At 38.3% G+C, this 12,016-nt stretch overlaps 1 long non-coding RNA gene across 1 annotated transcript in view; it reads right to left on the bottom strand.

The window, feature by feature from the left end:
* Nucleotides 1-10,431: 10,431 nt before the first annotated feature.
* The window catches only part of LOC119152425, a 126,544-nt gene continuing 124,959 nt past the window's right edge, over nucleotides 10,432-12,016 (bottom strand). The window contains exon 3 of the long non-coding RNA XR_005105775.1: nucleotides 10,432-10,500. This is a non-coding gene — a long non-coding RNA (uncharacterized LOC119152425). The remainder of the gene's footprint in view (nucleotides 10,501-12,016) is intronic.

The raw sequence follows: 12,016 nt of genomic DNA, 5'->3' as shown, positions 1-12,016 counted from the left end.
TTCTCACAGACACCAAGCTACTGTTGAAGGGACAGATGCTTCTTAAATTGACTTCTGCCTCTCAGCTGGCAATAATGTACATGTGGAGGTGATTTACCTCTGCTCACTGTTGCATTCTTCAGCTCTTTCAAATGGGAGGCACTTGGGAAAGAACAGTTATGTTGATGGCTTGGAAGTGACCGATTAGCACAGTAATCAGTAATGTCAAAGTAAGTGTGTAATCTTCGAGGGTCTGTGCTTCACAGAGAAACTTCATACTTAAAGCTCTGGGGGAAGAAACCTCCAGAAATGTAGTTGAGTTTAGCTCACTTCTTGTCTATTTAAATGGTGATTTATTTACTTACATAGAACTAAAGATGTGTATAGGTGATGTAATACTAGGGTTTTAGATATTCTACCTAGACGTGACTAGCACTTAACACCAGTGGTGTTCCAAATCTCTATTAAACATGAGAAGGGTACAAACCGCATGTACTGACGTCATTTATAGAAACAGTTGCTCTTTCAGCTTGACACAGGACACTGTTCAGTGGGACCTGTGGCAGTGCTGCCCTTTTGGGGACTTCAATTCAAATATCGGGATGACTGCCTGCGCATCTGGGAAAACTGCCAGGCCAGGCTATTACACAAAAAGCTGCACAATAGTAGCTGAAGGGGACCCTCACTCAGCGCCCTGCGCTGGCAGAAAAAATCACAGATCAGTTGCTTGAGGAGAGGTTCCAGAACAAACTGGTCCCAAATAACTGTGTTGGTATTTCCCAGTACAGACTGGGAAGCAAGGCTACAGGAATACTCGCAGTCTGGCTGCTGCCTTGTGCTGATACCTGTTACCCTAAGCTCCTGCTGCTAATGGTTACGTTCAGCTTAAAAGGGATTCTGTAGAAGTTTTCTCTTGATCTCTTGATCATCTCTTTCTCTAGAAATTTAGAATTTGGATCCTTCATGGGAATTCTGAGTATCTCCTGAATTAACTTGGATGGTCAAGTGTTGCCTGTTGCATATTTCCATGTTGCAGAACAGAAGCAAAAAGAAATCCTGACATTACTGTCCCTGGGAAAAGGACAGCATTTGGCCATTTTTTTCAAGCATTTATAAGTGCTATTAGAGAAAAAGAGAAAAGGGATTGAGAGTGCTTACAACTTTTGACCTGTGTTCCTGGACCAGTCTCTTCCAGGGCTCTGCAGGAAGACAGGTACTTCCTTTGCATCTGATCTCTCTTCCCCAACCGGGAAGAGTGGAAGATCATAAAAATACAGGAAGCCTTACAGGAACCACGCCACACATACTTGTTTCTCTCAAAAGGGCTTAAGAGGCTCTCAACTTGCCTGGTAAAGGACTAAGAATCTTCTGAATGAAAAGCAATATTGGATTTGTTACAGCGTTATCAGGAACCGAACTAGGAAGAATTTGAGAGGCAGCATCAAACCTCCTCAAATACTGGGCAGTACAAGCATGTGCTGATTCTAGCAGCATGTGGAAGCTGACAGGCTTGTCCCTCTCCTGTCTTTAAAGGTGCTATATAAATTACAGCAAACTAAATAGCCTGCAAATGCTGGTATCTCCTTACTGCTAAGCATTTGCTGGAGATTAATCTATGTTTTCTGGTTTTTGCTTAAGTTACACTTTCTAGACTCTGCTTAGTTAATCGGGTGGTAATAAAACTAAAAGGTCTGTACTTTGCAAGCTTTTACTCATTTTTTGAAATCTCAGGGGAATATCTACATAAGCAAGAGTTTGCAGATTCTGAGCTATGCTGATTTAAGTAGGAAAAAATATGCTCAGGTCTTTAATATCTGATGAATGCTGCCTTATATTTGAAACCTGGTCCCTAGTGGGACCCATTACAATAATGTTTATACAGGTTTATGCTATAAATGCCTATTTTCCCCGCAGCAGAATGTGTTGGAATTTACCCCCAATTAAAAAAATTAATTTGCAAATAGGCCATATCCCAGAATATAGGTTGCTGTAGACATACTTATGCCCTTTTATTAACAAGTAAAGCAACAGAAAATATAATTTCTTAACATATAAAGGTCTTCATGCAGCAGGCAGAATTGATAGGAAGCGCACCCTGGGTCTCCTGCAACGTGTGTAAACAGGAAACCAGCCAAATCCTGGGGAATTAAAGGGAACTTTCAGAAAGCTGTGAAGCACCTCCCCAAGCTCCTCCAGCCTGATCACGGTCAGCGTGAGGCCTACAGAGGAGATGAGGTGACCTCCTGGATAAGGCTCTAATCTCCGCTTCTGCAAAAATACACTGCAGTACCTGCGGAGCTTCAGCTGCCAAGTGCAGGCAGAGCCGGGAGAGAGGTGCTGACTGTCGCGGTAGAACGCGGGGAGATGATGGTGATGGATCAGCGCACACTAAACATTAACTAGCAGGAAAAGGTGACATCACAGCAATATCCTGGTTGCGCAGGTGTACTGCTTTCAACTCAAACCGTATTTGCCCTGTAGTAGGCCCAGCCAGATACCACATCCATCTACATCCATGGTTTTGTCTATATTAAAAAACAGTTGCAGCAGCACAGCAACACCAATATACTTCAAAACAATCTGCCACAAGAGAACGGCGTAAAGCCCTTCTTCTCCCCTTGCCACTACCCGTCCCCTGACAGAGATCTTTGACATCAGCTTATACAGTGTGGGGTGGCAAGGGCCAAGGACAGGAGCTGGAGAGGACACTTCCAAGGATAGGTCTCCTCTTCCATGCCGCATCATGCTGTGAACTGTAGCCACCAGAAAACGCTCTTTCATCATGGAGTGTGGGGTAACATTGTCACCAAGCCTGCTTTTATGGCTTAAACCATAAAACCTTTTAAAGATTCAAGCAGTGATGTGGGAACTTCATCCCACAGATTGAACAGGGTGACAACACACACAGTGCCGTGACATGAGAAATACAACCTTATTACTGATACACTGAACAGGAACACAGAAAAACTCTGGCTTAGACACACATTTCTTGTATAAGCTCCATTACTTAGTATATTCATTACTTTTATTTTTCTCTGTAAAAAGGGAATTATGTTATTTCTTGTTTCATCCTTGGAGCTGAGGAGATGAAAACCATTTCTCACTTCATGTGGAACAATGAGGCCCTGTTCTCACTTGGGGTCTTAAAGTCTTGCTTTAATGTAATTTAGAAAAAATAAAAATGGTTGGGCATTACAGAATGAAACAGAAATGGTAAACCTGATTATTTAACTTCTCTTTCACAAGTGAAACTGATTTACAGGGAAAGGTGCTAACCAGACTTGCATGACTTCATATACATTTTCTGACTGGCCTCTTCTACACCTGCCATCAGCACTGCCCTGTTTGTAGACTTTAATAGTGAAACCGATCAGTGACATACCATTCCTTTAAAAATAAGAAATTCATAAATTCTCCATTTCTCCTTCCTTACCCCCCCCTTAAAACCCCGTGTCATAGCCTGTGTCTGTGCACTACTCATTTCTATAATGCATTTCGACATCCTGTTTTTACAAGAGCCCCAATTCTCTTTTTTTGCCTTGATGTAAATCCATGGGTTTTCCTCTGCCAAATAGGAAACAGAGGCTCCGTGTAAAGATAACGGCTGTTCAGCCTTAGAGAAGACTTCAGGGCAATGTCACTGTTACTCATACAAATTATTCTTTGCTCTGTGAATAATTCCAGTAAAAAAACGGAATTATCAGAGGAGTGAAATACAATTCAACATGAATAAGCATGGCTATGCCTAGACATTAGTGGAAGACAAGATTCAACACCAAATAATAAAAAGAGACTACAGACCATTTCCATTTCAAAATGTTTGATTCTTTTAAAAAGGACTAGATAATCTGTGAGCACCAGCAACTGATAACTGTCTACTAATTTCTTGTAAGTTGTTATGTTGACCTGTTACTTAGTTTTGTATCTGAAAACTGGGATACCATTCCAAATGAGTCGGTGGTCTGATGCTTCTTCACATGAGCCAGTCTTTTTGGGACAGCCTGCGTTTCCCCCATGCAGCAGTGCAGCAGTTTGCAGCGCGTCTGCCGCATCCCCGGTGCCTCCTACCTGAACCAAAGTTTGCACTTCAGGAGACACAGACAAAAAACCTGCCGCTTACACTTAGCTTCAGATCAAATCTGCGCAAAGCTTTTTTTTCTTTTTTTGCATAACCCTAAATAGCTACTACAGCAATATGTATATCTGCATACACAAAAGGGTTTGTTCTTATAAAAAATGTAAAACAAAGGGAGAACCATGCCAAGATTATACATTTCATTTCCTAGCATACAAATGAGGATCTAATTTACTCTGGGCTGTTCATGCATTTTGCTTTTAACAAACACCCATATGTCAAATAGACCCTCCATATACTTCCCTACTGGAGTTTTTTTCCTTTCAACTTAGTAGGGAACATTTGTGATCCTTATTCTACCAAATATATCTAAAGAATATATTTTGCTCAAGGCCTTCGATTTTTTAATTTAAGAGAAACAAATCAATTCATGGCTCTGGCAGTCTTGCTATTATGACAAGTATACATCTGTGCAAAAATACCCCAAACCCTAATTAATTACAGAATGTTATTAACAGTTTTTAAATTAACATTGGTTAATTTATTTAATTTTTATAAACATGACCATATGAAGTTACTTTCTAAGGACCAATTTCCCATCTTTTACCTGCAGTTTCAAGATCTGTGTAGTTTAGCATAGATACAGAGATACTTGCTTGTAACAAAATTATTTTCTGTTCAGACTGTTCCACATCCTTTATGTAATGGCTGCAATAACCGAGGCTTAACACTTCACTCCTGACTCAGGCAGCACTGATGGGCAGTGTTAATGGGAGTTTTCTCCGATTAAAGGAAACAGGCTGAGAGTAATATTCTTTAAAATTAGTACTTGTTATGAATGTATAATGCCAAAACCATCCCAGGCCATATTTCACATATACCACAGCACATCAAGTTGAGCTTTTAAGTCAGCTTAGTAAATACTCCACAAAAATATGCCCTATCGGAGTTAGAATGACTCACTGTTGAAGAATTACTTATTGATCGGGTGAGGAGTTGCACATAAAATTGCTATCGGCTTTAATCAGTTGAGGACAATTATTTTATATGGCCAATTAGTGGAACTAATAAAAAAATTTGAACTGGTGTAGTAAACTTCTGCAAGGCATCTACTTTTATTTGTTTGAAAGACAGTAATCAGTCTTGATTTGAACATTGAATAAATATGCACTGCTTTTTCTGCAACTGCAACAAGTGGCGGCTATCCAGCCTCTTCTCTTGGTTAAAAGTTTAGTATTTATAGTGGACTTACATAGTCCATAAGGTTCATTTGTAATCTTTAACCTATTCTTTCTTACTCTTCTGTGATCTTAGTAAAAATATGATTTAGAAGGAAAACAGTAAAAAAACCCTGCTTTTCTATCTACTCATTACTCACATTACTCTCACCCCATTCAGTCATGGAAAAGTATCTTTAACAACTGCGGTGTGAGAGGCATTGTACCAGGGAGTCAAAGGAAGCGAGCGATTGTCATTCACTGATAATACAATGGTGCTGCTTTCTGTGGCCTGTAACTACATCTGCACTGCTCACTGAACCATCCAAATTTACACTCAGCTAAAGAAAAGCACATTTGGCCAAAAATCAGATACATTTTTAATTGGTACCTTAATGCGCATATTCAAATACTAATCCTTGGTAGAAATGCCTATCTGAAGCAGTATTGTGAACTCGATTATACAAATTAGTAGCCTTATACGGTTTTAATCTACATTTTTGTGTGAAATTTTTCACACATAAAGTCACGAACGAGAAGCCTCAGCTTTAGAGAGACCTATATGATGTTATAATGTCAATTGGAAACATTCAAGTACCTGTGGTGACTGAATGACCCCTAATTGCCAAACTCAGTTCTGCTCTGCCTTGGCCAGCCTCACCTCCAAACACTAAGGAAACTGAAAGGAGTATGTCTGCGGTTTCATGGATTTTACAGTTCTATCATATATATCCACTGTTCTAACATCACTGTTCTAGAGATGTAGCAAAAAAACCCCAAACCCACCACCACCACCAAGAAAACCCAGCAAAACAAAACACTGAGAAAGAGATGAGAGGCAGGTGTTAGTGGCTAATAGCACAAAACAACTTTTTCCTGGCTTTATCCATTGCTAAGATAGTGTGACAAGACAGGTAGATCAAGTCATGAAGAAGGAGGAAGCCACATGTACTTACAAACCAAACCAAACCAAACCAAACCAAACCCAACCCAACCCAACCCAACCCAAACCAAACCAAACCAGACCAAACCAATCTCTGCCTGCTGATCATGGGCTACAACAGTTTTGGAAGATAATTAATTCCAAATACAGTCTATAACTCACGTTAGCATCATAGACCAGAGACAACTTTTGTTAGCAGAAACTTCCAGAAAGGGTTCAGATGGGGTTTCAGCCTCAGGACCTGGCTGCTTTGACCTTATTTGCCCTAGGGCCAAGTTACTAAGCCCCTGACAAGAAAAAGATACTTGTGGAGAGCATGACCTTATTTAGCCGGGGTAGCATTTGGGTTTTTTTCACAGCCTGCATTACTGTAGCATCATACATAGGGTTTTTCATTAGTTTGCCATGCAACTTATTCCCCTTAGATTAGTCCTTTTCTAGTCAAGCAGTTTAAAGCTAAGCACAGTTGTTATTTTAATCTGTGCTCACCATCAAGAATTCTTGCAGAGCTATTTTGCTTGTTAGCAATTATGGTCTCCCAATGGAAGTTCATGATTACAGCAAAAGCAACCTGTTTAATACTTGGCACCTCTTCAGTATACAAGCATTAAACCCAGGAGCACAGAAGCAGGCTAATGCTGATGATGAAAGTATAGCAAATCTATTTAACAAACTCTTTTTAAAATACAGTGTTGGAAAAATGCTATGTGGTCCTCGTGCACATTTGTGGTCCTCCACCTCTTATGTTTTTCATTACTGTAATAAGGTAATAAGGTGCTGTTGATCCTTCATTCGTTTATTATGCGATGGTTACGTCTGAAATGCAGCACATCCTCATGCTTTCACCAAGACAGACTAAAGGTTTGGTCCTAGTTCCAGTAGCACTAACAGTACAATTCCTTGAAAGGTCTTAAACCCAGGGTCTGACCCCTGCATATTTACGCAAGCATCCTATGCTGAAATACAAATTCTTTCCTCTGTTAAGGAAGCTAGTAATTGCTGTCACTGATCTATGTGTCAAGACTTTAAAATTATGATTAACTGTCAAGGTCAATTAGCAAAGACCACAGGAGAAAATTTCTGCTTCTCATGTTGATTGTCCATGTGATTCTGCCATAAAAATCATACATAGTAATACACATTAGCTGAAGTAGAGCATTAAATAACCGTGTGAGAAACAACACTGCAGGGGGAACCCACCACCCCTGACCCAATTCTGTCCTATTTAAAGTTATTTCTAGACAGGATAGGGCAGAGAAATCTAAAATAGTTCAGTGTTCTGGTTCAAGCTGAATTGTGCATCATCTCCAGTGATGAGTGTTGGTGATTTACATCAAGAGGGGTCAAATTTTTCTTATGTTGGATAAATTAATTTTGTTCCCTCCATTGAGAAATGGGGGGGACACTGACAACTCAAACATGCTATCATTTTCATCATTCTTCATGTGAAAATAATTATTGTAAAATGTTCAGTATAAGAAAAGCTATGTTAAAAAAGCCTGCATCTCTACGTACTATCACTCGTTGTTGCAAAGGTTTTAAAGAAAGAAAAAGCTGAAGCTGGGCTAGAGGTCTATTTTAGTAGAAAGCTATAAAACGTGACCTAACGATAGCCAGTTCTCCTGGGACAGCAATTACAGCAATAAATGTTCCACAGCAGATGCTAATGCCGTGTATAAACAGTCAGCCTCTAAAATGAAAAGAAATTTTTGCCCCCACATGTCTTTTAGGGTCCCATTGTACGTGTGGAAATGTAAAGGAAATGTAAAATTGATATGCGCACCATGACATCGGCTTTAGTCTTCTCTGTCTTAGTCTGGCCACTATAAATCTGTCCCGGCTGTAACGCTGAAGGAGCTAAATGGTCAGAATTTGTGTCTGTCATTTTTATTAGCTTGCCTAGAGTAAAGTAGGGGTTATCGGTCAATGTCAGGTTCAGCACCCAGTGACCCACTGGGTTAAAATTGTGGTAGTCACAAATCAAGAGCATAATGAAGTCTGAGAAGAGGGCTATGCTGATTTATTAGGACATCTGTCTGGCTATAGACAGCCTAGTACTGCCCCTGTATAGTGCAAGCTATTAGCATAATCCTCACCATGAAACATCTTAGAGATTTAGAAGAGAGAAATAAAGTGTTCAAAGATGACCAGCAAAACCAGAAGGGTTTATGCTGTAATGCTCATTGTAAGTCTAAATTTTTCCAATATTAATAAGTCTAACTTTATGCCAATACCCCATAAAAATAATATTAAAAATAAATCAATATTAAAGATAAATTAGTGTCTTCAGTTTTCCAAAACTACTGAATTTTCAGAACAATTCTGAAAGTCTGTTCATAATAAAATAAAGTCACTACCCCTGCTACTTTTCAAAGACCTTTTCATCTTTTAATCTTTTATTATTCATTTATATTTAACCACAGTGGTGTCATCCACATATAATCACCTTCATCCTTACAAAAAGAATCTCCTAAATTCTGTAATTTTAAATGTAAAGTTCAATGTTTTTCACCAATTGATTTGACTACTCTTGAAAGGAAGTAGGAATTAAACACAAACTTTCTGAGTTTTGCCTATAAATAAGACTAAGTCCATATCATAGATGCTGTATGCTGTAAATGCTGTAATACTACTTTATATCCTATAGGTCAAGAAGTTTGTAAGCTGCATACTAACTAGTACTGTCATGTGCAAAGCTACTTTTTTTTTGTACATGAGAGGCATTCAACTGAAAAATCAGACAGATCGTTATTTCTTCCTAAGGTGAAATAGGTTTCAATCTCTGAAGATTAAATTATTCCCTGAAGATTACTTTATATTTGACTAGGTATTAATAAAGATTGTCACTGCTCATATGCCTTCAGCAAAAAAAAAGTTAAATACTGCATTGAAAAAAAATATATGGCTGTGAATGTTGAATGAGTTTCATCACTGGTATTATTCCATTTCCTCTGGATTAAATGTTATCTCAGATAGGAATTTAGCTGGTAACTATAAAAATATGAGATGGTGAGTAGTTAATAAATAGATACAGAATACTTCGAAAATATGAAGTACAAGCAAATACTGCAAAGTGCTGTCAGGCTGATCTTTTTAGACCAGCTGTGATAGTAACATTTCTATACCAACAGAAAATCTGGAAGTATTAGTTTAAAAATTATCAAGAGATAATTAACTCATTAAGGGTGTGACACTTCTGAGGCTTTTGAAGATTAGGTAATTTCTTGGCTATCTTCGCCATTTCATATCAGAACAGCCCTGAGACAACATCTAGAGAGCAGTACTGCTGAAATACAATAAAGAATCTATAGATTAAGACATTTTTGCCGTCATGTCACAGTTATGAAGGATGCTTGATAAACTTTGGAAAGATGCAAACAATGCACAGCCTCTTGTCCTACCTAATGAAGGCATCAACAGTAACACAGCAGCAAAACCACTGAAGTACAATATGTAGTAAAATTGCTGTTGTAAAGAGGAAACTATGTCTGGAATGAAGCGAGCACCTTTTTATGAGAGCTGACAACCTCTACCTGTGAGCAGATGACATTTACTACACCAGAGAAATGCATGGAGATTTGCAGGGTCCTTACAGCCATCCTACCAGGGGGATGCAGAGTTTGAGGAGATCTTCCGAAGTGCTTGTACAGTTAGCACATTTGCTGTATGGCAGAGTAGAAACACCCACTAACTGCGCAAGTGGACATCACGGCTTTACTTAAACCAGAGTTAAGTCTGGGCAGCCTGCACTGAGCAGCATGAACAGAGAAGAAATAGAAAATATAGACTATCAAGAGTACTGCAAAATTTTAAAACTATGTTTATTTTAGTTTCAAAACTCTCGATATTTCATGCTGCTGTGCTGGTTTTTTGGCTATAGTTTGTGTTCAGTGAAAACACTTACATTCAAGAATATACGGCCATTTCTTAAATTCAGTCCAATTAAAAGAATCTGAAGTAGACTTAGCATTCACTGCTTAGAAAACTGAACATAAGGAAACCTGTGCATAACTGCCCTGATTAGCAAAGCCAAGATTCAACTTGTGTGTGATGGCCTATTTACTTCACTTAGGTAAGATTTGCTAGTCCTCAAAGAATTAAGAAGGGGAGAAACTGAATACCCAATCATTTATTTGAACTTGAGAATGAAAACTACGGAGTATTTTTTCCAAAATAGCAACATAAATAAATACGTGTATGCATAGTACTTGCCTCCATAAATTCCAGCGTTGCTCTTCCAGCTGAGTCACTAAGTGCTCTATATATTTGTTTGAGTCCATATATTCCTAGAAGAAAAATGATCAAAAGGTTAGTTTTTCGATGTCCAAAGCATTTGTAAAATTTTGAGTAAAAGACAGAGTCAGTGTGTGGAGTCCACTTTCATTGTGCACCCAAGGTTATCCCATGTACATAGAAATCACAATGACGTAGAAATCTAGATTAAAGCCAAATTTGGATTCACACTAAATGAACAGGGCAGTAGCCCAATATGCTTTTCAGAGATGATTTGAGGAGAAGACAAAAGACGGTGAGGATATGCAAGCAGCACAAATAAATTACAGTACATATAAATACATATCTATATTCTAAGCCCAGAATTATCTTCCCTGGATCCAGACTGAAAAATAACTTCTCAACAGTGCAGTCACTGTTTTGGTGCACATTTTGTTTATTTTAGGTATAAATCAAAGCGAACTGAATATTTGACTCAAATATTTATTTCATGGATGGTCTGAAAAATATTATAGCATGTACTCTATTTGAAAATGAAACTATAACTCAGCTCCTACATAATTTTCCAGTTCAACTTTTGCAGATGCTATAACTTGCAATATCAGCTATATGAAAGCTACTATATTTGTGTCTAGACAGAATTTCTGACAAATAATCATGACGAGATGAACAATTCAGATTTTTTTCTTATTGAAGCCTATTCTTTAAATTCAGTGCAAAGAGATGATGTTTATTCTCAGTAGCGAGATACGTCAGTAATAGAAATATACCACTTCATTTCCAGGAGGAAGGCAACTTCAGTGTTATTTATATAAAATACTTCAGAATGAACTCACAGCATAATGTGATAGAATACGATATATTTGTATGACAGCAGTACCAACACAGCCACATTACTATTATTCTGAAAGCCTATCAGTAATGATATAACTCTCTTGAAATATCTCACCAAAGCAAAAATATGTTCCAAAGCTCATACTTCAGGAAATAACAAGTATTGGAGTACTATATGGAAAAGAATCCATCTTCACTTTCTGGAGACAAAAGCTCTATTTTTATAGCTCCACTGTTTTAGCTTTGAACTCATCACAAAACCACTTTGTGGGGTTCTTGTTTGTATTAGGAGTTGTTTCTTTACTATTATTATTTATTTTGTGTACCAATATGGATTTTTGTTGCAAAGTAGTTAGTTCTTCTGAGCCATTTATCTTCATGACCAGGAATATGAGATAGCTACCACAGTACGTCATCATGCCCTCTCAAGGTGAAGATAAATGTTAGCTGATTTTAATGACCATAATTTATATATAAATGTATATATTTTTTATTTTTCAGAACTGGAATTGTTCTAAGTGATTCTGTGTTTCTGCCCACAGTAATTATTTTCTTGTTCTGATAGAGAGAGTGGTTTCTCAAAGGCTCTCGTGGCACAAAGAAATGGCCCCTGGCACAGACAGGAAGGAAGAGTAAGGCACTGCCCCCCAGGAGCCTGTGCGAATGCATCTCAGCTGTATCCTGTTCAAACCGTGTTGCTTCAAAACCTTTGGGTATTGTGAAACTTTCTATTAA

Source organism: Falco rusticolus, chromosome 8 (assembly GCF_015220075.1).
Source record: "Falco rusticolus isolate bFalRus1 chromosome 8, bFalRus1.pri, whole genome shotgun sequence".
NCBI classification, from domain to species: Eukaryota; Metazoa; Chordata; class Aves; order Falconiformes; family Falconidae; genus Falco; species Falco rusticolus.
This window is presented reverse-complemented; position numbering and strand designations above follow the sequence as displayed.